This window comes from Phoenix dactylifera, chromosome 4, assembly GCF_051530095.1.
Source record: "Phoenix dactylifera cultivar Ajwa chromosome 4, Ajwa_hap1_PhDact_Kaust_v1.1, whole genome shotgun sequence".
NCBI classification, from domain to species: Eukaryota; Viridiplantae; Streptophyta; class Magnoliopsida; order Arecales; family Arecaceae; genus Phoenix; species Phoenix dactylifera.
Window position 1 is genome coordinate 38,659,159 of NC_143193.1, and position 20,772 is coordinate 38,679,930.

The window sequence follows — 20,772 nt, forward strand, 5'->3', positions numbered from 1 at the left end:
TCATAGGGATGGTGCCAATGGGGAGGCTAGTGGTAGTACCCGGCACTATTTGACCCAACTATTCGGTGTAGGGCATATTAGGGACGGCACAAGAGGGAGGCTAGTGGTAGTACCTCGTGCCCCTTCCCAACTCCACCGGATAGGGAGCAAATAGAGTATAGAGCATAAGAAAGTTATAAATGAAAAACAAAGTAAATGAAAGTAGAATTAAGTCAAATTTTTAATCACTTGAAAACACACTTTAAGGATGAAATCATTGCAAGATTATATTTAAATAGGGGGAGTTTATTTGAAAAGAATTGATTTTGATCCTTGACATTCTTGTACTTAGTATTTTAATGCATGACTTAACACATGGTATATTTTGCATATGGTATAATGTCTTGATTTATGGATTCTCAATATTTTGTAATGTTTCATACTTGGACAATTTGATTGAATGTTTGAATTGCTACATAACATCTTTTGTTTAGTTTTATTGAAAAGAAATTTCAGATTTGTCATTCACAATCATTGTTAAAATCTGAAAGCTAAATAAAATTGTAGAAAGGAGAAGAGAAGAACATCTCTATTTAGGAAAAATAAATTGATATTGATCTATCTTTCTACTTGCCTAACTTTGATACATAATGTCCTAATACTTGTTAAAATATCCTTTATTTTGTATCGAAACTCAAAATTAAACACAAAGATTCTGAAAGTGATTTAATGTTATTGAAATATGTATTTTTCAATCGTAACAATTTAAGATGAGCCACATTGTGAAAGATACATATCTCATATTATGACTTAGAAAGCTTCTATTGAAAATCCTATGTAATTCAGAATCCGATTTTGTATAAAAGTTTAAACTCCATATGATTACTAAATAAAATGTTAATGTAAGAAAACAGAATTTATTTTGATTGCTCCGATACGCATCCGAAACATATCATTTCTTACCTTCAAAGTATAATAATTTTGATTCAAATGATGTGTCTTACGATGATCTTGATTGCAAGTAAATATTTTTAAAATATATGACTTTATTTTAATATTTAAAAAATTTATTGAGCTTCATGTATACATTGCTGAAGAACTGTGATTAAGAAATTGAGTTCTATAAATACACATACCTCAATGATCATCTATATGTTTTTCTCTCCTACATTCTTAGAAACTATTATCAGAATATATATATATAGAGTGAATACTATAAATTTTGAATAATTCTAGATCACTCTACATTCTCGATAACATAGAATTTCAGTTTTATTCATGTTTATTATTAAATTCTGAAATTCAACCAAAGAAAAGAATGATTAAAGAAGAATGCATCTTTTGAGGGGGAGCTTTAGATATTCAGTATCTTATCCTAAAGAAACTTTAATTTTATGGATTGATTTTGATGAACCTCCTTATATTGCAAGACATGCTTTATTCTATAAAGGCTGTCTTATCTCAAACCTTGAGTCTTATGAAAATGAGCTGAAACTTATAGAAAATATATTTTTGAGATTGACAATTTTATTGAACATTATCTTCAAATTCTAAACTCTTAAATGGAATGATCAATAGAGGGGGAGAAAGAAAATTTCAGAAGGAGAGGTCTCACGGAACTTAATTACATAAATCTATAGGAGAGGGAAAGAATACTAAATGAAAAGTGATCCTAATACTCTCCAATATGTATCATCTGAAATTTAAATATGAAAATCTTTATGATACACCTTGAGGCATGTTATTTGGTTAATATATCTTCTGCACAAATCATGAACCAAATTGCAATTCAAATAGTTGATCTTAAGAGCCTCTAATTTAATGAAAAAAGGGGAGAATAACGTGTTAAATTTTCTTGAGTATCTCGTAGAAAATCTATTTTGGAATTCACTAATGAGTCCTAATTGGCTTGCTCTTTAGAACTTCAATATTGTGCCAATTCATATTTTTATATATGTATCAAATCGTGCTTATTTTCTAAAGGAATAAAAGAAAGTCCTTAAAAGAGCTCTAAGATATATCATAAATTGCATGAATTCATATTTTGGTATTTGTGCCCCAATGCTCTTATTATCATAAAAAGAACTTTGAAGTCATGATCCAACATGATGATATGTTTTTCAAGTATATAAGTTTTGATCTTTTACTCTGAAAATCAATTAAATTGCTCTCATGTTGATAAAATACTTAATAGATTGGGCAAAAGTTCTTCAATGAACAAGCTTTCATACTTATTATTAAAGAGAGGTTAGATTTCCACTCATGTTTTTGGTTATTAATTGTGGTACTTCTTGAATTAACCTAAGGAAGATTCCACCTACACTTGATTAGAAAACTATCTGTGGTATCAAATTAGAAAATCTCTTGAATTCACACTCGATGTGTTCTGCTCTGATCTTTGTACTTAATGTTTCACTATCTTTTTGATGTTGTCAAAAAGGGGGAGAAATATCTAAGTATATGCTTATAATGCTTTGTGATAATCAGCTTGAACTGAAATATATTGATTGTGTTAAGCTGATTAAATCTAAAGCATTATCATGAAGTATGTTTTGTTTTAAATATACATGTTGTCTACTTCATGCAACTTTGCTATGTATTACTTCTAGAAAACAATATCTTTTATATTGCATATACTCCAAGTTTTGTCATCATCAAAAAGGGGGAGATTGATGACCCAAAGATTGATTCATAGATTGATTTTGATGATCACAACACCTTGAAGTATAGATACTAATGTTTATGTTGCAAGGAGAAAGATATTTATTTTGCAAGGAACATAGCAAGTTGGAAGAACACAAGAAGGCCTCCAAAAGCACTCAAGAAAAGTTAGAAGAAAGCTACAATTCATTGGCCCAACTTTAAAGTTCAAAAGATTCAAATTGGAGGAGCAAATTCAAAGGAAAATTCAAAAGAATAGTCTTCGAGTCGACTCCTAAGGAATTCGAGTCGACTCCAATGGTTGCCGAGTCGACTCCAAAGAAAGCGAGAGTCGACTCTCAGTGGTACACAAGGGAAAACTCAGAGAAGCAGTTTTTTGGACACTGAGATTCGAGTCGACTCCCACAAAGTCCGAGTCGACTCCAAAGACAGAACAACCCCAAGACAGAAGACGGTATTTTCGTCTCTGAGAGGGGAGTCGACTCCAAGACAAGTCGAGTCGACTCCAAGGCAGCGCGGCTCCAAAATACAGAGGATCAGTTTTCCGACTCTGAGATTCGAGTCGACTCCCAGACAGCTCGAGTCGACTCCAAGGCAGCGCTACACTAAGATGGCAGAAGACCAACTTTCGGAAACTGAGAGCCGAGTCGACTCCAAGGAAGTTCGAGTCGACTCCAAGACTGGATGAGCCAAAAGACAGAGAATCGGGAGTTCGGGCTCTGAGATTCGAGTCGACTCCCAGGACAGTCGAGTCGACTCGAGTGGACAAAATTCAAATTTGGATCCACGGACTACAGAGGATGAGCCGACTCCAAAATTGCCAGGTCAGCGCCAGAAGTTGGCGAGTCGACTCCGGGTTAAGTCGAGTCGACTCCCAGTCAAGACGGCAACTTTAATTCAAACTTGGAACAGTTGCCGAGTCGACTCCGGAAAAGCTCGAGTCGACTCCTGCTACAGCCGAGCCGACTCCTGATCGCGCGAGTCGACTCCAAACCCAACGGTCATATTGTCAGGAGCTGCAGACTGGTTCCAACGGCTCTATTTTTGGCTCTAACGGCTATATTCTTGTTTCCACGTTATCAAAAGCTATAAAAACAAGAAGAGAGCTAGGAGAGAACGGATGGAAGTAGGAGAACACATTTAGGGAAGAGATTCCAAGGGAAATCTTCCATAAGCACAATAAGGGCCATTCAAAGTGAAATAGAGAGAAGAAGAGCTTCCAAGTGTATTCCAAAGCTTCCTCACCATCCGTGTGCTGCCGCGGTGATCCTCTATTTCGTGCCAAATCAGAAGAGGGTCAAGTAAAGAAGAAGTCGAGCTCCTCCATCTTCAAAACTCGTTTGAGGGCTTCTCTTTACTTTATTTGTTTACATTGTTATATTTGCTTGTTTAAGAAGCTTTGATTTGTTTTTATTCTTTGTTTTAATATCTTGTAACTTGATTCAATCAAGGGATTGAATCAAGGGGTTAAAGGTTTGTTGGTAAGCCAAAGGGAAAACCAACGGGGTTTAAGGTTTGTTGGTGAGCCAAGGGGAAAACCAACGGGGTTTAGGTTTGTTGGTGAGCCGAGGGTAAAACCAACGTGTAAGGGTTTGATTGTGAGCCCGGAAAAACAATCGGAGTGGTTCTAGTCGGTGAGCCTGGGAAAACCGACCGAGTTCGTTGTGCGCTCGTAAAACAACAAGTTGGGTTGTGAGCTTGTAAAACAACCGGCTGTAATCTGTAGGATTATAGTGGAATTCCCAAGAGGTCTTGGGGAGTGGATGTAGGTGCTGGGATGCACCGAACCACTATATTTTTGTTGTGTTTGTGATGCTCTTTGTTGACTGACCTCCTCACTCACTTACTTAGATATTAAGCTTGCTTAACTCTTCTTCGTGCATCCTTTAGTTGCAAGCATAATCAATTTACTCAATCATTAAATTGAATAGCATACTAGGGCAAAATTAGACTAATCTTTTATTGAACCCACTGCTTAATAGTTGATTAGATTAGAATCATACTCTTGCTAAGGTTAAGCTTCACTAAGCATCCATACAACTTAGCATAATTAATCTAAAAGATTAGAAGTAGTTTAAAAGTTTTAAAAGACCCAATTCACCCCCCCTCTTGGGTTGTCACCTTGGGCAACAAGCACGCTTAACTGCGGAGTTCTGATGGGATCCGGTGCATTAGTGCTGGTATGATCGCACCCATGACATGCCCATCGAAACTTCCTTTTATGACAAAGCAGCACACCTCGACGGCCCGAGACATTCGCGCCGCCGGGGCCGTTCTGGCGTAGGATTCAACGCGCTGGTCCCGCTATGCGGCATGGCACCGCCAGTCTCCGGACTCAGTTTATTTTCGGAGGAAAAAAATTATCCGAAGAGGAAAAGCCAAAAGCCAAAAAATTAAAAATAAATATTATCAAAAAATAAAAAAGCGGGCAAAAAATAAAAGGGGTGCAACACGAGGACTTCCCAGGGGGTCACCCATCCTAGTACTACTCTCGCCCAAGCACGCTTAACTGCGGAGTTCTGATGGGATCCGGTGCATTAGTGCTGGTATGATCGCACCCATGACATGCCCTTCGAAACTCCCTTTTATGACAAAGCAGCAGACCTCGATGGCCCGAAACATTCGCACCGCCGAGGCCGTTCTGGCGTAGGATTCAACACGCTGGTCCCGCTATGCGGCATGGCACCGCGAGTCTCCGGACTCAGTTTATTTTCGGAAAAAAAAATTATCCGAAGTGAAAAAGCCAAAAGCCGAAAAATTAAAAATAAATATTATCAAAAAATAAAAAAGCGGGCAAAAAATAAAAGGGGTGCAACACGAGGACTTCCCAGGGGGTCACCCATCCTAGTACTACTCTCGCCCAAACACGCTTAACTGCGGAGTTCTGATGGGATCCGGTGCATTAGTGCTGGTATGGTCGCACCCATGACTCGCCCATCGAAACTCCCTTTTATGACAAAGCAGCAGACCTCGACGGCCCGAGACATTCGCGCCGCCGGGGCCGTTCTGGCGTAGGAATCAACGCGCTGGTCCCGCTATGCGGCATGGCACCGCCAGTCTCCGGACTCAGTTTATTTTCGGGGGAAAAAAATTATCCGAAGAGGAAAAACCAAAAGCCGAAAAATTAAAAATAAATATTATCAAAAAATAAAAAAGCGGGCAAAAAATAAAAGGGGTGCAACAAGAGGACTTCCCGGGGGTCACCCATCCTAGTACTAATCTTGCCCAAGCACGCTTAACTGCGGAGTTCTGATGGGATCCGGTGCATTAGTGCTGGTATGATCGCACCCATGACATGCCCATCGAAACTTCCTTTTATGACAAAGCAGCAGACCTCGACGGCCCGAGACATTCGCGCCGCCGGGGCCGTTCTGGCGTAGGATTCAACGCGCTGGTCCCGCTATGCGGCCTGGCACCGCCAGTCTCCGGACTTAGTTTATTTTCGGGGGAAAAAAATTATCCGAAGAGGAAAAGCCAAAAGCCGAAAAATTAAAAATAAATATTATCAAAAAATAAAAAAACGGGCAAAAAATATAAGGGGTGCAACACGAGGACTTCCCAGGGGGTCACCCATCCTAGTACTACTCTCGCCCAAGCCCGCTTAACTGCGGAGTTCTGATGGGATCCGGTGCATTAGTGCTGGTATGATCGCACCCATGACATGCTCTTCGAAACTCCCTTTTATGACAAAGCAACAGACCTCGACGGCCCGAGACATTCGCGCCGCCGGGGCCGTTCTGGCGTAGGATTCAACGCGCTGGTCCCGCTATGCGGCATGGCACCGCCAGTCTCCGGACTCAGTTTATTTTCGGGGGAAAAAAATTATCCGAAGAGGAAAAACCAAAAGCCGAAAAATTAAAAATAAATATTATCAAAAAATAAAAAAGCGGGCAAAAAATAAAAGGGGTGCAACAAGAGGACTTCCCGGGGGTCACCCATCCTAGTACTAATCTTGCCCAAGCACGCTTAACTGCGGAGTTCTGATGGGATCCGGTGCATTAGTGCTGGTATGATCGCACCCATGACATGCCCATCGAAACTTCCTTTTATGACAAAGCAGCACACCTCGACGGCCCGAGACATTCGCGCCGCCGGGGCCGTTCTGGCGTAGGATTCAACGCGCTGGTCCCGCTATGCGGCATGGCACCGCCAGTCTCCGGACTCAGTTTATTTTCGGAGGAAAAAAATTATCCGAAGAGGAAAAGCCAAAAGCCAAAAAATTAAAAATAAATATTATCAAAAAATAAAAAAGCGGGCAAAAAATAAAAGGGGTGCAACACGAGGACTTCCCAGGGGGTCACCCATCCTAGTACTACTCTCGCCCAAGCACGCTTAACTGCGGAGTTCTGATGGGATCCGGTGCATTAGTGCTGGTATGATCGCACCCATGACATGCCCTTCGAAACTCCCTTTTATGACAAAGCAGCAGACCTCGATGGCCCGAAACATTCGCACCGCCGAGGCCGTTCTGGCGTAGGATTCAACACGCTGGTCCCGCTATGCGGCATGGCACCGCGAGTCTCCGGACTCAGTTTATTTTCGGAAAAAAAAATTATCCGAAGAGAAAAAGCCAAAAGCCGAAAAATTAAAAATAAATATTATCAAAAAATAAAAAAGCGGGCAAAAAATAAAAGGGGTGCAACACGAGGACTTCCCAGGGGGTCACCCATCCTAGTACTACTCTCGCCCAAACACGCTTAACTGCGGAGTTCTGATGGGATCCGGTGCATTAGTGCTGGTATGGTCGCACCCATGACTCGCCCATCGAAACTCCCTTTTATGACAAAGCAGCAGACCTCGACGGCCCGAGACATTCGCGCCGCCGGGGCCGTTCTGGCGTAGGATTCAACGCGCTGGTCCCGCTATGCGGCCTGGCACCGCCAGTCTCCGGACTTAGTTTATTTTCGGGAGAAAAAAATTATCCGAAGAGGAAAAGCCAAAAGCCGAAAAATTAAAAATAAATATTATCAAAAAATAAAAAAAGGGGCAAAAAATATAAGGGGTGCAACACGAGGACTTCCCAGGGGGTCACCCATCCTAGTACTACTCTCGCCCAAGCCCGCTTAACTGCGGAGTTCTGATGGGATCCGGTGCATTAGTGCTGGTATGATCGCACCCATGACATGCCCTTCGAAACTCCCTTTTATGACAAAGCAACAGACCTCGACGGCCCGAGACATTCGCGCCGCCGGGGCCGTTCTGGCGTAGGATTCAACGCGCTGGTCCCGCTATGCGGCATGGCACCGCCAGTCTCCGGACTCAGTTTATTTTCGGGGGGAAAAAATTATCCGAAGAGGAAAAACCAAAAGCCGAAAAATTAAAAATAAATATTATCAAAAAATAAAAAAGCGGGCAAAAAATAAAAGGGGTGCAACAAGAGGACTTCCCGGGGGTCACCCATCCTAGTACTAATCTTGCCCAAGCACGCTTAACTGCGGAGTTCTGATGGGATCCGGTGCATTAGTGCTGGTATGATCGCACCCATGACATGCCCATCGAAACTTCCTTTTATGACAAAGCAGCACACCTCGACGGCCCGAGACATTCGCGCCGCCGGGGCCGTTCTGGCGTAGGATTCAACGCGCTGGTCCCGCTATGCGGCATGGCACCGCCAGTCTCCGGACTCAGTTTATTTTCGGAGGAAAAAAATTATCCGAAGAGGAAAAGCCAAAAGCCAAAAAATTAAAAATAAATATTATCAAAAAATAAAAAAGCGGGCAAAAAATAAAAGGGGTGCAACACGAGGACTTCCCAGGGGGTCACCCATCCTAGTACTACTCTCGCCCAAGCACGCTTAACTGCGGAGTTCTGATGGGATCCGGTGCATTAGTGCTGGTATGATCGCACCCATGACATGCCCTTCGAAACTCCCTTTTATGACAAAGCAGCAGACCTCGATGGCCCGAAACATTCGCACCGCCGAGGCCGTTCTGGCGTAGGATTCAACACGCTGGTCCCGCTATGCGGCATGGCACCGCGAGTCTCCGGACTCAGTTTATTTTCGGAAAAAAAAATTATCCGAAGTGAAAAAGCCAAAAGCCGAAAAATTAAAAATAAATATTATCAAAAAATAAAAAAGCGGGCAAAAAATAAAAGGGGTGCAACACGAGGACTTCCCAGGGGGTCACCCATCCTAGTACTACTCTCGCCCAAACACGCTTAACTGCGGAGTTCTGATGGGATCCGGTGCATTAGTGCTGGTATGGTCGCACCCATGACTCGCCCATCGAAACTCCCTTTTATGACAAAGCAGCAGACCTCGACGGCCCGAGACATTCGCGCCGCCGGGGCCGTTCTGGCGTAGGAATCAACGCGCTGGTCCCGCTATGCGGCATGGCACCGCCAGTCTCCGGACTCAGTTTATTTTCGGGGGAAAAAAATTATCCGAAGAGGAAAAACCAAAAGCCGAAAAATTAAAAATAAATATTATCAAAAAATAAAAAAGCGGGCAAAAAATAAAAGGGGTGCAACAAGAGGACTTCCCGGGGGTCACCCATCCTAGTACTAATCTTGCCCAAGCACGCTTAACTGCGGAGTTCTGATGGGATCCGGTGCATTAGTGCTGGTATGATCGCACCCATGACATGCCCATCGAAACTTCCTTTTATGACAAAGCAGCAGACCTCGACGGCCCGAGACATTCGCGCCGCCGGGGCCGTTCTGGCGTAGGATTCAACGCGCTGGTCCCGCTATGCGGCCTGGCACCGCCAGTCTCCGGACTTAGTTTATTTTCGGGGGAAAAAAATTATCCGAAGAGGAAAAGCCAAAAGCCGAAAAATTAAAAATAAATATTATCAAAAAATAAAAAAACGGGCAAAAAATATAAGGGGTGCAACACGAGGACTTCCCAGGGGGTCACCCATCCTAGTACTACTCTCGCCCAAGCCCGCTTAACTGCGGAGTTCTGATGGGATCCGGTGCATTAGTGCTGGTATGATCGCACCCATGACATGCTCTTCGAAACTCCCTTTTATGACAAAGCAACAGACCTCGACGGCCCGAGACATTCGCGCCGCCGGGGCCGTTCTGGCGTAGGATTCAACGCGCTGGTCCCGCTATGCGGCATGGCACCGCCAGTCTCCGGACTCAGTTTATTTTCGGGGGAAAAAAATTATCCGAAGAGGAAAAACCAAAAGCCGAAAAATTAAAAATAAATATTATCAAAAAATAAAAAAGCGGGCAAAAAATAAAAGGGGTGCAACAAGAGGACTTCCCGGGGGTCACCCATCCTAGTACTAATCTTGCCCAAGCACGCTTAACTGCGGAGTTCTGATGGGATCCGGTGCATTAGTGCTGGTATGATCGCACCCATGACATGCCCATCGAAACTTCCTTTTATGACAAAGCAGCACACCTCGACGGCCCGAGACATTCGCGCCGCCGGGGCCGTTCTGGCGTAGGATTCAACGCGCTGGTCCCGCTATGCGGCATGGCACCGCCAGTCTCCGGACTCAGTTTATTTTCGGAGGGAAAAAATTATCCGAAGAGGAAAAGCCAAAAGCCAAAAAATTAAAAATAAATATTATCAAAAAATAAAAAAGCGGGCAAAAAATAAAAGGGGTGCAACACGAGGACTTCCCAGGGGGTCACCCATCCTAGTACTACTCTCGCCCAAGCACGCTTAACTGCGGAGTTCTGATGGGATCCGGTGCATTAGTGCTGGTATGATCGCACCCATGACATGCCCTTCGAAACTCCCTTTTATGACAAAGCAGCAGACCTCGATGGCCCGAAACATTCGCACCGCCGAGGCCGTTCTGGCGTAGGATTCAACACGCTGGTCCCGCTATGCGGCATGGCACCGCGAGTCTCCGGACTCAGTTTATTTTCGGAAAAAAAAATTATCCGAAGAGAAAAAGCCAAAAGCCGAAAAATTAAAAATAAATATTATCAAAAAATAAAAAAGCGGGCAAAAAATAAAAGGGGTGCAACACGAGGACTTCCCAGGGGGTCACCCATCCTAGTACTACTCTCGCCCAAACACGCTTAACTGCGGAGTTCTGATGGGATCCGGTGCATTAGTGCTGGTATGGTCGCACCCATGACTCGCCCATCGAAACTCCCTTTTATGACAAAGCAGCAGACCTCGACGGCCCGAGACATTCGCGCCGCCGGGGCCGTTCTGGCGTAGGATTCAACGCGCTGGTCCCGCTATGCGGCCTGGCACCGCCAGTCTCCGGACTTAGTTTATTTTCGGGAGAAAAAAATTATCCGAAGAGGAAAAGCCAAAAGCCGAAAAATTAAAAATAAATATTATCAAAAAATAAAAAAAGGGGCAAAAAATATAAGGGGTGCAACACGAGGACTTCCCAGGGGGTCACCCATCCTAGTACTACTCTCGCCCAAGCCCGCTTAACTGCGGAGTTCTGATGGGATCCGGTGCATTAGTGCTGGTATGATCGCACCCATGACATGCCCTTCGAAACTCCCTTTTATGACAAAGCAACAGACCTCGACGGCCCGAGACATTCGCGCCGCCGGGGCCGTTCTGGCGTAGGATTCAACGCGCTGGTCCCGCTATGCGGCATGGCACCGCCAGTCTCCGGACTCAGTTTATTTTCGGGGGGAAAAAATTATCCGAAGAGGAAAAACCAAAAGCCGAAAAATTAAAAATAAATATTATCAAAAAATAAAAAAGCGGGCAAAAAATAAAAGGGGTGCAACAAGAGGACTTCCCGGGGGTCACCCATCCTAGTACTAATCTTGCCCAAGCACGCTTAACTGCGGAGTTCTGATGGGATCCGGTGCATTAGTGCTGGTATGATCGCACCCATGACATGCCCATCGAAACTTCCTTTTATGACAAAGCAGCACACCTCGACGGCCCGAGACATTCGCGCCGCCGGGGCCGTTCTGGCGTAGGATTCAACGCGCTGGTCCCGCTATGCGGCATGGCACCGCCAGTCTCCGGACTCAGTTTATTTTCGGGGAAAAAAAATTATCCGAAGAGGAAAAGCCAAAAGCCGAAAAATTAAAAATAAATATTATCAAAAAATAAAAAAACGGGCAAAAAATATAAGGGGTGCAACACGAGGACTTCCCAGGGGGTCACCCATCCTTGTACTACTCTCGCCCAAGCCCGCTTAACTGCGGAGTTCTGATGGGATCCGGTGCATTAGTGCTGGTATGATCGCACCCATGACATGCCCTTCGAAACTCCCTTTTATGACAAAGCAACAGACCTCGACGGCCCGAGACATTCGCGCCGCCGGGGCCGTTCTGGCGTAGGATTCAACGCGCTGGTCCCGCTATGCGGCATGGCACCGCCAGTCTCCGGACTCAGTTTATTTTCGGGGGAAAAAAATTATCCGAAGAGGAAAAACCAAAAGCCGAAAAATTAAAAATAAATATTATCAAAAAATAAAAAAGCGGGCAAAAAATAAAAGGGGTGCAACAAGAGGACTTCCCGGGGGTCACCCATCCTAGTACTAATCTTGCCCAAGCACGCTTAACTGCGGAGTTCTGATGGGATCCGGTGCATTAGTGCTGGTATGATCGCACCCATGACATGCCCATCGAAACTTCCTTTTATGACAAAGCAGCACACCTCGACGGCCCGAGACATTCGCGCCGCCGGGGCCGTTCTGGCGTAGGATTCAACGCGCTGGTCCCGCTATGCGGCATGGCACCGCCAGTCTCCGGACTCAGTTTATTTTCGGAGGAAAAAAATTATCCGAAGAGGAAAAGCCAAAAGCCAAAAAATTAAAAATAAATATTATCAAAAAATAAAAAAGCGGGCAAAAAATAAAAGGGGTGCAACACGAGGACTTCCCAGGGGGTCACCCATCCTAGTACTACTCTCGCCCAAGCACGCTTAACTGCGGAGTTCTGATGGGATCCGGTGCATTAGTGCTGGTATGATCGCACCCATGACATGCCCTTCGAAACTCCCTTTTATGACAAAGCAGCAGACCTCGATGGCCCGAAACATTCGCACCGCCGAGGCCGTTCTGGCGTAGGATTCAACACGCTGGTCCCGCTATGCGGCATGGCACCGCGAGTCTCCGGACTCAGTTTATTTTCGGAAAAAAAAATTATCCGAAGAGAAAAAGCCAAAAGCCGAAAAATTAAAAATAAATATTATCAAAAAATAAAAAAGCGGGCAAAAAATAAAAGGGGTGCAACACGAGGACTTCCCAGGGGGTCACCCATCCTAGTACTACTCTCGCCCAAACACGCTTAACTGCGGAGTTCTGATGGGATCCGGTGCATTAGTGCTGGTATGGTCGCACCCATGACTCGCCCATCGAAACTCCCTTTTATGACAAAGCAGCAGACCTCGACGGCCCGAGACATTCGCGCCGCCGGGGCCGTTCTGGCGTAGGATTCAACGCGCTGGTCCCGCTATGCGGCCTGGCACCGCCAGTCTCCGGACTTAGTTTATTTTCGGGAGAAAAAAATTATCCGAAGAGGAAAAGCCAAAAGCCGAAAAATTAAAAATAAATATTATCAAAAAATAAAAAAAGGGGCAAAAAATATAAGGGGTGCAACACGAGGACTTCCCAGGGGGTCACCCATCCTAGTACTACTCTCGCCCAAGCCCGCTTAACTGCGGAGTTCTGATGGGATCCGGTGCATTAGTGCTGGTATGATCGCACCCATGACATGCCCTTCGAAACTCCCTTTTATGACAAAGCAACAGACCTCGACGGCCCGAGACATTCGCGCCGCCGGGGCCGTTCTGGCGTAGGATTCAACGCGCTGGTCCCGCTATGCGGCATGGCACCGCCAGTCTCCGGACTCAGTTTATTTTCGGGGGGAAAAAATTATCCGAAGAGGAAAAACCAAAAGCCGAAAAATTAAAAATAAATATTATCAAAAAATAAAAAAGCGGGCAAAAAATAAAAGGGGTGCAACAAGAGGACTTCCCGGGGGTCACCCATCCTAGTACTAATCTTGCCCAAGCACGCTTAACTGCGGAGTTCTGATGGGATCCGGTGCATTAGTGCTGGTATGATCGCACCCATGACATGCCCATCGAAACTTCCTTTTATGACAAAGCAGCACACCTCGACGGCCCGAGACATTCGCGCCGCCGGGGCCGTTCTGGCGTAGGATTCAACGCGCTGGTCCCGCTATGCGGCATGGCACCGCCAGTCTCCGGACTCAGTTTATTTTCGGGGAAAAAAAATTATCCGAAGAGGAAAAGCCAAAAGCCGAAAAATTAAAAATAAATATTATCAAAAAATAAAAAAACGGGCAAAAAATATAAGGGGTGCAACACGAGGACTTCCCAGGGGGTCACCCATCCTTGTACTACTCTCGCCCAAGCCCGCTTAACTGCGGAGTTCTGATGGGATCCGGTGCATTAGTGCTGGTATGATCGCACCCATGACATGCCCTTCGAAACTCCCTTTTATGACAAAGCAACAGACCTCGACGGCCCGAGACATTCGCGCCGCCGGGGCCGTTCTGGCGTAGGATTCAACGCGCTGGTCCCGCTATGCGGCATGGCACCGCCAGTCTCCGGACTCAGTTTATTTTCGGGGAAAAAAAATTATCCGAAGAGGAAAAACCAAAAGCCGAAAAATTAAAAATAAATATTATCAAAAAATAAAAAAGCGGGCAAAAAATAAAAGGGGTGCAACAAGAGGACTTCCCGGGGGTCACCCATCCTAGTACTAATCTTGCCCAAGCACGCTTAACTGCGGAGTTCTGATGGGATCCGGTGCATTAGTGCTGGTATGATCGCACCCATGACATGCCCATCGAAACTTCCTTTTATGACAAAGCAGCACACCTCGACGGCCCGAGACATTCGCGCCGCCGGGGCCGTTCTGGCGTAGGATTCAACGCGCTGGTCCCGCTATGCGGCATGGCACCGCCAGTCTCCGGACTCAGTTTATTTTCGGAGGAAAAAAATTATCCGAAGAGGAAAAGCCAAAAGCCAAAAAATTAAAAATAAATATTATCAAAAAATAAAAAAGCGGGCGAAAAATAAAAGGGGTGCAACACGAGGACTTCCCAGGGGGTCACCCATCCTAGTACTACTCTCGCCCAAGCACGCTTAACTGCGGAGTTCTGATGGGATCCGGTGCATTAGTGCTGGTATGATCGCACCCATGACATGCCCTTCGAAACTCCCTTTTATGACAAAGCAGCAGACCTCGATGGCCCGAAACATTCGCACCGCCGAGGCCGTTCTGGCGTAGGATTCAACACGCTGGTCCCGCTATGCGGCATGGCACCGCGAGTCTCCGGACTCAGTTTATTTTCGGAAAAAAAAATTATCCGAAGAGAAAAAGCCAAAAGCCGAAAAATTAAAAATAAATATTATCAAAAAATAAAAAAGCGGGCAAAAAATAAAAGGGGTGCAACACGAGGACTTCCCAGGGGGTCACCCATCCTAGTACTACTCTCGCCCAAACACGCTTAACTGCGGAGTTCTGATGGGATCCGGTGCATTAGTGCTGGTATGGTCGCACCCATGACTCGCCCATCGAAACTCCCTTTTATGACAAAGCAGCAGACCTCGACGGCCCGAGACATTCGCGCCGCCGGGGCCGTTCTGGCGTAGGATTCAACGCGCTGGTCCCGCTATGCGGCCTGGCACCGCCAGTCTCCGGACTTAGTTTATTTTCGGGAGAAAAAAATTATCCGAAGAGGAAAAGCCAAAAGCCGAAAAATTAAAAATAAATATTATCAAAAAATAAAAAAAGGGGCAAAAAATATAAGGGGTGCAACACGGGGACTTCCCAGGGGGTCACCCATCCTAGTACTACTCTCGCCCAAGCCCGCTTAACTGCGGAGTTCTGATGGGATCCGGTGCATTAGTGCTGGTATGATCGCACCCATGACATGCCCTTCGAAACTCCCTTTTATGACAAAGCAACAGACCTCGACGGCCCGAGACATTCGCGCCGCCGGGGCCGTTCTGGCGTAGGATTCAACGCGCTGGTCCCGCTATGCGGCATGGCACCGCCAGTCTCCGGACTCAGTTTATTTTCGGGGGGAAAAAATTATCCGAAGAGGAAAAACCAAAAGCCGAAAAATTAAAAATAAATATTATCAAAAAATAAAAAAGCGGGCAAAAAATAAAAGGGGTGCAACAAGAGGACTTCCCGGGGGTCACCCATCCTAGTACTAATCTTGCCCAAGCACGCTTAACTACGGAGTTCTGATGGGATCCGGTGCATTAGTGCTGGTATGATCGCACCCATGACATGCCCATCGAAACTTCCTTTTATGACAAAGCAGCACACCTCGACGGCCCGAGACATTCGCGCCGCCGGGGCCGTTCTGGCGTAGGATTCAACGCGCTGGTCCCGCTATGCGGCATGGCACCGCCAGTCTCCGGACTCAGTTTATTTTCGGGGGAAAAAAATTATCCGAAGAGGAAAAGCCAAAAGCCGAAAAATTAAAAATAAATATTATCAAAAAATAAAAAAACGGGCAAAAAATATAAGGGGTGCAACACGAGGACTTCCCAGGGGGTCACCCATCCTTGTACTACTCTCGCCCAAGCCCGCTTAACTGCGGAGTTCTGATGGGATCCGGTGCATTAGTGCTGGTATGATCGCACCCATGACATGCCCTTCGAAACTCCCTTTTATGACAAAGCAACAGACCTCGACGGCCCGAGACATTCGCGCCGCCGGGGCCGTTCTGGCGTAGGATTCAACGCGCTGGTCCCGCTATGCGGCATGGCACCGCCAGTCTCCGGACTCAGTTTATTTTCGGGGGAAAAAAATTATCCGAAGAGGAAAAACCAAAAGCCGAAAAATTAAAAATAAATATTATCAAAAAATAAAAAAGCGGGCAAAAAATAAAAGGGGTGCAACAAGAGGACTTCCCGGGGGTCACCCATCCTAGTACTAATCTTGCCCAAGCACGCTTAACTGCGGAGTTCTGATGGGATCCGGTGCATTAGTGCTGGTATGATCGCACCCATGACATGCCCATCGAAACTTCCTTTTATGACAAAGCAGCACACCTCGACGGCCCGAGACATTCGCGCCGCCGGGGCCGTTCTGGCGTAGGATTCAACGCGCTGGTCCCGCTATGCGGCATGGCACCGCCAGTCTCCGGACTCAGTTTATTTTCGGAGGAAAAAAATTATCCGAAGAGGAAAAGCCAAAAGCCAAAAAATTAAAAATAAATATTATCAAAAAATAAAAAAGCGGGCAAAAAATAAAAGGGGTGCAACACGAGGACTTCCCAGGGGGTCACCCATCCTAGTACTACTCTCGCCCAAGCACGCTTAACTGCGGAGTTCTGATGGGATCCGGTGCATTAGTGCTGGTATGATCGCACCCATGACATGCCCTTCGAAACTCCCTTTTATGACAAAGCAGCAGACCTCGATGGCCCGAAACATTCGCACCGCCGAGGCCGTTCTGGCGTAGGATTCAACACGCTGGTCCCGCTATGCGGCATGGCACCGCGAGTCTCCGGACTCAGTTTATTTTCGGAAAAAAAAATTATCCGAAGAGAAAAAGCCAAAAGCCGAAAAATTAAAAATAAATATTATCAAAAAATAAAAAAGCGGGCAAAAAATAAAAGGGGTGCAACACGAGGACTTCCCAGGGGGTCACCCATCCTAGTACTACTCTCGCCCAAACACGCTTAACTGCGGAGTTCTGATGGGATCCGGTGCATTAGTGCTGGTATGGTCGCACCCATGACTCGCCCATCGAAACTCCCTTTTATGACAAAGCAGCAGACCTCGACGGCCCGAGACATTCGCGCCGCCGGGGCCGTTCTGGCGTAGGATTCAACGCGCTGGTCCCGCTATGCGGCATGGCACCGCCAGTCTCCGGACTCAGTTTATTTTCGGGGGAAAAAAATTATCCGAAGAGGAAAAACCAAAAGCCGAAAAATTAAAAATAAATATTATCAAAAAATAAAAAAGCGGGCAAAAAATAAAAGGGGTGCAACAAGAGGACTTCCCGGGGGTCACCCATCCTAGTACTAATCTTGCCCAAGCACGCTTAACTGCGGAGTTCTGATGGGATCCGGTGCATTTGTGCTGGTATGATCGCACCCATGACATGCCCATCGAAACTTCCTTTTATGACAAAGCAGCAGACCTCGACGGCCCGAGACATTCGCGCCGCCGGGGCCGTTCTAGCGTAGGATTCAACGCGCTGGTCCCGCTATGCGGCCTGGCACCGCCAGTCTCCGGACTTAGTTTATTTTCGGGGGAAGAAAATTATCCGAAGAGGAAAAGCCAAAAGCCGAAAAATTAAAAATAAATATTATCAAAAAATAAAAAAAGGGGCAAAAAATATAAGGGGTGCAACACGAGGACTTCCCAGGGGGTCACCCATCCTAGTACTACTCTCGCCCAAGCCCGCTTAACTGCGGAGTTCTGATGGGATCCGGTGCATTAGTGCTGGTATGATCGCACCCATGACATGCCCTTCGAAACTCCCTTTTATGACAAAGCAACAGACCTCGACGGCCCGAGACATTCGCGCCGCCGGGGCCGTTCTGGCGTAGGATTCAACGCGCTGGTCCCGCTATGCGGCATGGCACCGCCAGTCTCCGGACTCAGTTTATTTTCGGGGGGAAAAAATTATCCGAAGAGGAAAAACCAAAAGCCGAAAAATTAAAAATAAATATTATCAAAAAATAAAAAAGCGGGCAAAAAATAAAAGGGGTGCAACAAGAGGACTTCCCGGGGGTCACCCATCCTAGTACTAATCTTGCCCAAGCACGCTTAACTGCGGAGTTCTGATGGGATCCGGTGCATTAGTGCTGGTATGATCGCACCCATGACATGCCCATCGAAACTTCCTTTTATGACAAAGCAGCACACCTCGACGGCCCGAGACATTCGCGCCGCCGGGGCCGTTCTGGCGTAGGATTCAACGCGCTGGTCCCGCTATGCGGCATGGCACCGCCAGTCTCCGGACTCAGTTTATTTTCGGGGGGAAAAAATTATCCGAAGAGGAAAAACCAAAAGCCGAAAAATTAAAAATAAATATTATCAAAAAATAAAAAAGCGGGCAAAAAATAAAAGGGGTGCAACAAGAGGACTTCCCGGGGGTCACCCATCCTAGTACTAATCTTGCCCAAGCACGCTTAACTGCGGAGTTCTGATGGGATCCGGTGCATTAGTGCTGGTATGATCGCACCCATGACATGCCCATCGAAACTTCCTTTTATGACAAAGCAGCACACCTCGACGGCCCGAGACATTCGCGCCGCCGGGGCCGTTCTGGCGTAGGATTCAACGCGCTGGTCCCGCTATGCGGCATGGCACCGCCAGTCTCCGGACTCAGTTTATTTTCGGGGGAAAAAAATTATCCGTAGAGGAAAAGCCAAAAGCCGAAAAATTAAAAATAAATATTATCAAAAAATAAAAAAACGGGCAAAAAATATAAGGGGTGCAACACGAGGACTTCCCAGGGGGTCACCCATCCTAGTACTACTCTCGCCCAAGCCCGCTTAACTGCGGAGTTCTGATGGGATCCGGTGCATTAGTGCTTGTATGATCGCACCCATGACATGCCCTTCGAAACTTCCTTTTATGACAAAGCAACAGACCTCGACGGCCCGAGACATTCGCGCCGCCGGGGCCGTTCTGGCGTAGGATTCAACGCGCTGGTCCCGCTATGCGGCATGGCACCGCCAGTCTCCGGACTCAGTTTATTTTCGGGGGAAAAAAATTATCCGAAGAGGAAAAACCAAAAGCCGAAAAATTAAAAATAAATATTATCAAAAAATAAAAAAGCGGGCAAAAAATAAAAGGGGTGCAACAAGAGGACTTCCCGGGGGTCACCCATCCTAGTACTAATCTTGCCCAAGCACGCTTAACTGCGGAGTTCTGATGGGATCCGGTGCATTTGTGCTGGTATGATCGCACCCATGACATGCCCATCGAAACTTCCTTTTATGACAAAGCAGCAGACCTCGACGGCCCGAGACATTCGCGCCGCCGGGGCCGTTCTAGCGTAGGATTCAACGCGCTGGTCCCGCTATGCGGCCTGGCACCGCCAGTCTCCGGACTTAGTTTATTTTCGGGGGAAGAAAATTATCCGAAGAGGAAAAGCCAAAAGCCGAAAAATTAAAAATAAATATTATCAAAAAATAAAAAAAGGGGCAAAAAATATAAGGGGTGCAACACGAGGACTTCCCAGGGGGTCACCCATCCTAGTACTACTCTCGCCCAAGCCCGCTTAACTGCGGAGTTCTGATGGGATCCGGTGCATTAGTGCTGGTATGATCGCACCCATGACATGCCCTTCGAAACTCCCTTTTATGACAAAGCAACAGACCTCGACGGCCCGAGACATTCGCGCCGCCGGGGCCGTTCTGGCGTAGGATTCAACGCGCTGGTCCCGCTATGCGGCATGGCACCGCCAGTCTCCGGACTCAGTTTATTTTCGGGGGGAAAAAATTATCCGAAGAGGAAAAACCAAAAGCCGAAAAATTAAAAATAAATATTATCAAAAAATAAAAAAGCGGGCAAAAAATAAAAGGGGTGCAACAAGAGGACTTCCCGGGGGTCACCCATCCTAGTACTAATCTTGCCCAAGCACGCTTAACTGCGGAGTTCTGATGGGATCCGGTGCATTAGTGCTGGTATGATCGCACCCATGACATGCCCATCGAAACTTCCTTTTATGACAAAGCAGCACACCTCGACGGCCCGAGACATTCGCGCCGCCGGGGCCGTTCTGGCGTAGGATTCAACGCGCTGGTCCCGCTATGCGGCATGGCACCGCCAGTCTCCGGACTCAGTTTATTTTCGGGGGGAAAAAATTATCCGAAGAGGAAAAACCAAAAGCCGAAAAATTAAAAATAAATATTATCAAAAAATAAAAAAGCGGGCAAAAAATAAAAGGGGTGCAACAAGAGGACTTCCCGGGGGTCACCCATCCTAGTACTAATCTTGCCCAAGCACGCTTAACTGCGGAGTTCTGATGGGATCCGGTGCATTAGTGCTGGTATGATCGCACCCATGACATGCCCATCGAAACTTCCTTTTATGACAAAGCAGCACACCTCGACGGCCCGAGACATTCGCGCCGCCGGGGCCGTTCTGGCGTAGGATTCAACGCGCTGGTCCCGCTATGCGGCATGGCACCGCCAGTCTCCGGACTCAGTTTATTTTCGGGGGAAAAAAATTATCCGTAGAGGAAAAGCCAAAAGCCGAAAAATTAAAAATAAATATTATCAAAAAAT

The 20,772-nt window shown here is 46.3% G+C and overlaps 41 non-coding genes and 2 pseudogenes across 41 annotated transcripts; all 43 read right to left on the reverse strand.

The window, feature by feature from the left end:
- Positions 1-5,081: 5,081 nt before the first annotated feature.
- On the reverse strand, positions 5,082-5,200 carry LOC149766128 (5S ribosomal RNA). Its single transcript, XR_016411465.1, has one exon. It is a non-coding gene; the product is annotated as a 5S ribosomal RNA (ribosomal RNA).
- A 246-nt stretch (positions 5,201-5,446) lies between these two features.
- LOC149766129 (5S ribosomal RNA) lies at positions 5,447-5,565 on the reverse strand. The gene has a single exon (XR_016412954.1). It is a non-coding gene; the product is annotated as a 5S ribosomal RNA (ribosomal RNA).
- A 247-nt stretch (positions 5,566-5,812) lies between these two features.
- LOC149766130 (5S ribosomal RNA) lies at positions 5,813-5,930 on the reverse strand. The gene has a single exon (XR_016408503.1). It is a non-coding gene; the product is annotated as a 5S ribosomal RNA (ribosomal RNA).
- Positions 5,931-6,177: 247 nt separating this feature from the next.
- Positions 6,178-6,296, reverse strand: LOC149766131 (5S ribosomal RNA). The gene has a single exon (XR_016402889.1). It is a non-coding gene; the product is annotated as a 5S ribosomal RNA (ribosomal RNA).
- A 247-nt stretch (positions 6,297-6,543) lies between these two features.
- Positions 6,544-6,661, reverse strand: LOC149766132 (5S ribosomal RNA). Its single transcript, XR_016408504.1, has one exon. It is a non-coding gene; the product is annotated as a 5S ribosomal RNA (ribosomal RNA).
- A 247-nt stretch (positions 6,662-6,908) lies between these two features.
- On the reverse strand, positions 6,909-7,027 carry LOC149766133 (5S ribosomal RNA). The gene has a single exon (XR_016411466.1). It is a non-coding gene; the product is annotated as a 5S ribosomal RNA (ribosomal RNA).
- Positions 7,028-7,273: 246 nt separating this feature from the next.
- Positions 7,274-7,392, reverse strand: LOC149766134 (5S ribosomal RNA). Its single transcript, XR_016412955.1, has one exon. It is a non-coding gene; the product is annotated as a 5S ribosomal RNA (ribosomal RNA).
- Positions 7,393-7,639: 247 nt separating this feature from the next.
- Positions 7,640-7,758, reverse strand: LOC149766135 (5S ribosomal RNA). Its single transcript, XR_016402890.1, has one exon. It is a non-coding gene; the product is annotated as a 5S ribosomal RNA (ribosomal RNA).
- Positions 7,759-8,005: 247 nt separating this feature from the next.
- LOC149766136 (5S ribosomal RNA) lies at positions 8,006-8,123 on the reverse strand. Its single transcript, XR_016408505.1, has one exon. It is a non-coding gene; the product is annotated as a 5S ribosomal RNA (ribosomal RNA).
- Positions 8,124-8,370: 247 nt separating this feature from the next.
- Positions 8,371-8,489, reverse strand: LOC149766137 (5S ribosomal RNA). Its single transcript, XR_016411467.1, has one exon. It is a non-coding gene; the product is annotated as a 5S ribosomal RNA (ribosomal RNA).
- A 246-nt stretch (positions 8,490-8,735) lies between these two features.
- Positions 8,736-8,854, reverse strand: LOC149766138 (5S ribosomal RNA). The gene has a single exon (XR_016412956.1). It is a non-coding gene; the product is annotated as a 5S ribosomal RNA (ribosomal RNA).
- Positions 8,855-9,101: 247 nt separating this feature from the next.
- Positions 9,102-9,219, reverse strand: LOC149766139 (5S ribosomal RNA). Its single transcript, XR_016408506.1, has one exon. It is a non-coding gene; the product is annotated as a 5S ribosomal RNA (ribosomal RNA).
- Positions 9,220-9,466: 247 nt separating this feature from the next.
- Positions 9,467-9,585, reverse strand: LOC149766140 (5S ribosomal RNA). The gene has a single exon (XR_016402891.1). It is a non-coding gene; the product is annotated as a 5S ribosomal RNA (ribosomal RNA).
- A 247-nt stretch (positions 9,586-9,832) lies between these two features.
- LOC149766141 (5S ribosomal RNA) lies at positions 9,833-9,950 on the reverse strand. The gene has a single exon (XR_016408507.1). It is a non-coding gene; the product is annotated as a 5S ribosomal RNA (ribosomal RNA).
- A 247-nt stretch (positions 9,951-10,197) lies between these two features.
- LOC149766142 (5S ribosomal RNA) lies at positions 10,198-10,316 on the reverse strand. The gene has a single exon (XR_016411468.1). It is a non-coding gene; the product is annotated as a 5S ribosomal RNA (ribosomal RNA).
- A 246-nt stretch (positions 10,317-10,562) lies between these two features.
- Positions 10,563-10,681, reverse strand: LOC149766143 (5S ribosomal RNA). The gene has a single exon (XR_016412957.1). It is a non-coding gene; the product is annotated as a 5S ribosomal RNA (ribosomal RNA).
- Positions 10,682-10,928: 247 nt separating this feature from the next.
- Positions 10,929-11,047, reverse strand: LOC149766144 (5S ribosomal RNA). Its single transcript, XR_016402893.1, has one exon. It is a non-coding gene; the product is annotated as a 5S ribosomal RNA (ribosomal RNA).
- Positions 11,048-11,294: 247 nt separating this feature from the next.
- On the reverse strand, positions 11,295-11,412 carry LOC149766145 (5S ribosomal RNA). The gene has a single exon (XR_016408508.1). It is a non-coding gene; the product is annotated as a 5S ribosomal RNA (ribosomal RNA).
- A 247-nt stretch (positions 11,413-11,659) lies between these two features.
- Positions 11,660-11,778, reverse strand: LOC149766146 (5S ribosomal RNA). Its single transcript, XR_016406040.1, has one exon. It is a non-coding gene; the product is annotated as a 5S ribosomal RNA (ribosomal RNA).
- Positions 11,779-12,025: 247 nt separating this feature from the next.
- Positions 12,026-12,143, reverse strand: LOC149766147 (5S ribosomal RNA). The gene has a single exon (XR_016408509.1). It is a non-coding gene; the product is annotated as a 5S ribosomal RNA (ribosomal RNA).
- Positions 12,144-12,390: 247 nt separating this feature from the next.
- On the reverse strand, positions 12,391-12,509 carry LOC149766148 (5S ribosomal RNA). The gene has a single exon (XR_016411470.1). It is a non-coding gene; the product is annotated as a 5S ribosomal RNA (ribosomal RNA).
- Positions 12,510-12,755: 246 nt separating this feature from the next.
- Positions 12,756-12,874, reverse strand: LOC149766149 (5S ribosomal RNA). Its single transcript, XR_016412958.1, has one exon. It is a non-coding gene; the product is annotated as a 5S ribosomal RNA (ribosomal RNA).
- A 247-nt stretch (positions 12,875-13,121) lies between these two features.
- Positions 13,122-13,240, reverse strand: LOC149766150 (5S ribosomal RNA). Its single transcript, XR_016402894.1, has one exon. It is a non-coding gene; the product is annotated as a 5S ribosomal RNA (ribosomal RNA).
- A 247-nt stretch (positions 13,241-13,487) lies between these two features.
- On the reverse strand, positions 13,488-13,605 carry LOC149766151 (5S ribosomal RNA). Its single transcript, XR_016408510.1, has one exon. It is a non-coding gene; the product is annotated as a 5S ribosomal RNA (ribosomal RNA).
- A 247-nt stretch (positions 13,606-13,852) lies between these two features.
- Positions 13,853-13,971, reverse strand: LOC149766152 (5S ribosomal RNA). Its single transcript, XR_016406042.1, has one exon. It is a non-coding gene; the product is annotated as a 5S ribosomal RNA (ribosomal RNA).
- A 247-nt stretch (positions 13,972-14,218) lies between these two features.
- LOC149766153 (5S ribosomal RNA) lies at positions 14,219-14,336 on the reverse strand. The gene has a single exon (XR_016408511.1). It is a non-coding gene; the product is annotated as a 5S ribosomal RNA (ribosomal RNA).
- A 247-nt stretch (positions 14,337-14,583) lies between these two features.
- Positions 14,584-14,702, reverse strand: LOC149766154 (5S ribosomal RNA). The gene has a single exon (XR_016411471.1). It is a non-coding gene; the product is annotated as a 5S ribosomal RNA (ribosomal RNA).
- A 246-nt stretch (positions 14,703-14,948) lies between these two features.
- Positions 14,949-15,067, reverse strand: LOC149766155 (5S ribosomal RNA). Its single transcript, XR_016412959.1, has one exon. It is a non-coding gene; the product is annotated as a 5S ribosomal RNA (ribosomal RNA).
- Positions 15,068-15,314: 247 nt separating this feature from the next.
- Positions 15,315-15,433, reverse strand: LOC149766156 (5S ribosomal RNA). The gene has a single exon (XR_016403361.1). It is a non-coding gene; the product is annotated as a 5S ribosomal RNA (ribosomal RNA).
- A 247-nt stretch (positions 15,434-15,680) lies between these two features.
- Positions 15,681-15,798, reverse strand: LOC149766157 (5S ribosomal RNA). Its single transcript, XR_016408687.1, has one exon. It is a non-coding gene; the product is annotated as a 5S ribosomal RNA (ribosomal RNA).
- A 247-nt stretch (positions 15,799-16,045) lies between these two features.
- On the reverse strand, positions 16,046-16,164 carry LOC149766158 (5S ribosomal RNA). The gene has a single exon (XR_016406043.1). It is a non-coding gene; the product is annotated as a 5S ribosomal RNA (ribosomal RNA).
- A 247-nt stretch (positions 16,165-16,411) lies between these two features.
- On the reverse strand, positions 16,412-16,529 carry LOC149766159 (5S ribosomal RNA). The gene has a single exon (XR_016408512.1). It is a non-coding gene; the product is annotated as a 5S ribosomal RNA (ribosomal RNA).
- Positions 16,530-16,776: 247 nt separating this feature from the next.
- Positions 16,777-16,895, reverse strand: LOC149766160 (5S ribosomal RNA). Its single transcript, XR_016411472.1, has one exon. It is a non-coding gene; the product is annotated as a 5S ribosomal RNA (ribosomal RNA).
- A 246-nt stretch (positions 16,896-17,141) lies between these two features.
- LOC149766161 (5S ribosomal RNA) lies at positions 17,142-17,260 on the reverse strand. Its single transcript, XR_016412960.1, has one exon. It is a non-coding gene; the product is annotated as a 5S ribosomal RNA (ribosomal RNA).
- Positions 17,261-17,507: 247 nt separating this feature from the next.
- LOC149766162 (5S ribosomal RNA) lies at positions 17,508-17,625 on the reverse strand (annotated as a pseudogene).
- A 247-nt stretch (positions 17,626-17,872) lies between these two features.
- On the reverse strand, positions 17,873-17,991 carry LOC149766163 (5S ribosomal RNA). Its single transcript, XR_016402895.1, has one exon. It is a non-coding gene; the product is annotated as a 5S ribosomal RNA (ribosomal RNA).
- A 247-nt stretch (positions 17,992-18,238) lies between these two features.
- Positions 18,239-18,356, reverse strand: LOC149766164 (5S ribosomal RNA). The gene has a single exon (XR_016408514.1). It is a non-coding gene; the product is annotated as a 5S ribosomal RNA (ribosomal RNA).
- A 247-nt stretch (positions 18,357-18,603) lies between these two features.
- LOC149766165 (5S ribosomal RNA) lies at positions 18,604-18,721 on the reverse strand. Its single transcript, XR_016408515.1, has one exon. It is a non-coding gene; the product is annotated as a 5S ribosomal RNA (ribosomal RNA).
- A 247-nt stretch (positions 18,722-18,968) lies between these two features.
- Positions 18,969-19,087, reverse strand: LOC149766166 (5S ribosomal RNA). Its single transcript, XR_016407682.1, has one exon. It is a non-coding gene; the product is annotated as a 5S ribosomal RNA (ribosomal RNA).
- A 247-nt stretch (positions 19,088-19,334) lies between these two features.
- On the reverse strand, positions 19,335-19,452 carry LOC149766167 (5S ribosomal RNA; annotated as a pseudogene).
- A 247-nt stretch (positions 19,453-19,699) lies between these two features.
- LOC149766168 (5S ribosomal RNA) lies at positions 19,700-19,818 on the reverse strand. The gene has a single exon (XR_016402896.1). It is a non-coding gene; the product is annotated as a 5S ribosomal RNA (ribosomal RNA).
- Positions 19,819-20,065: 247 nt separating this feature from the next.
- On the reverse strand, positions 20,066-20,183 carry LOC149766169 (5S ribosomal RNA). Its single transcript, XR_016408516.1, has one exon. It is a non-coding gene; the product is annotated as a 5S ribosomal RNA (ribosomal RNA).
- Positions 20,184-20,430: 247 nt separating this feature from the next.
- Positions 20,431-20,548, reverse strand: LOC149766170 (5S ribosomal RNA). Its single transcript, XR_016408517.1, has one exon. It is a non-coding gene; the product is annotated as a 5S ribosomal RNA (ribosomal RNA).
- Between the last annotated feature and the right edge of the window lie 224 nt (positions 20,549-20,772).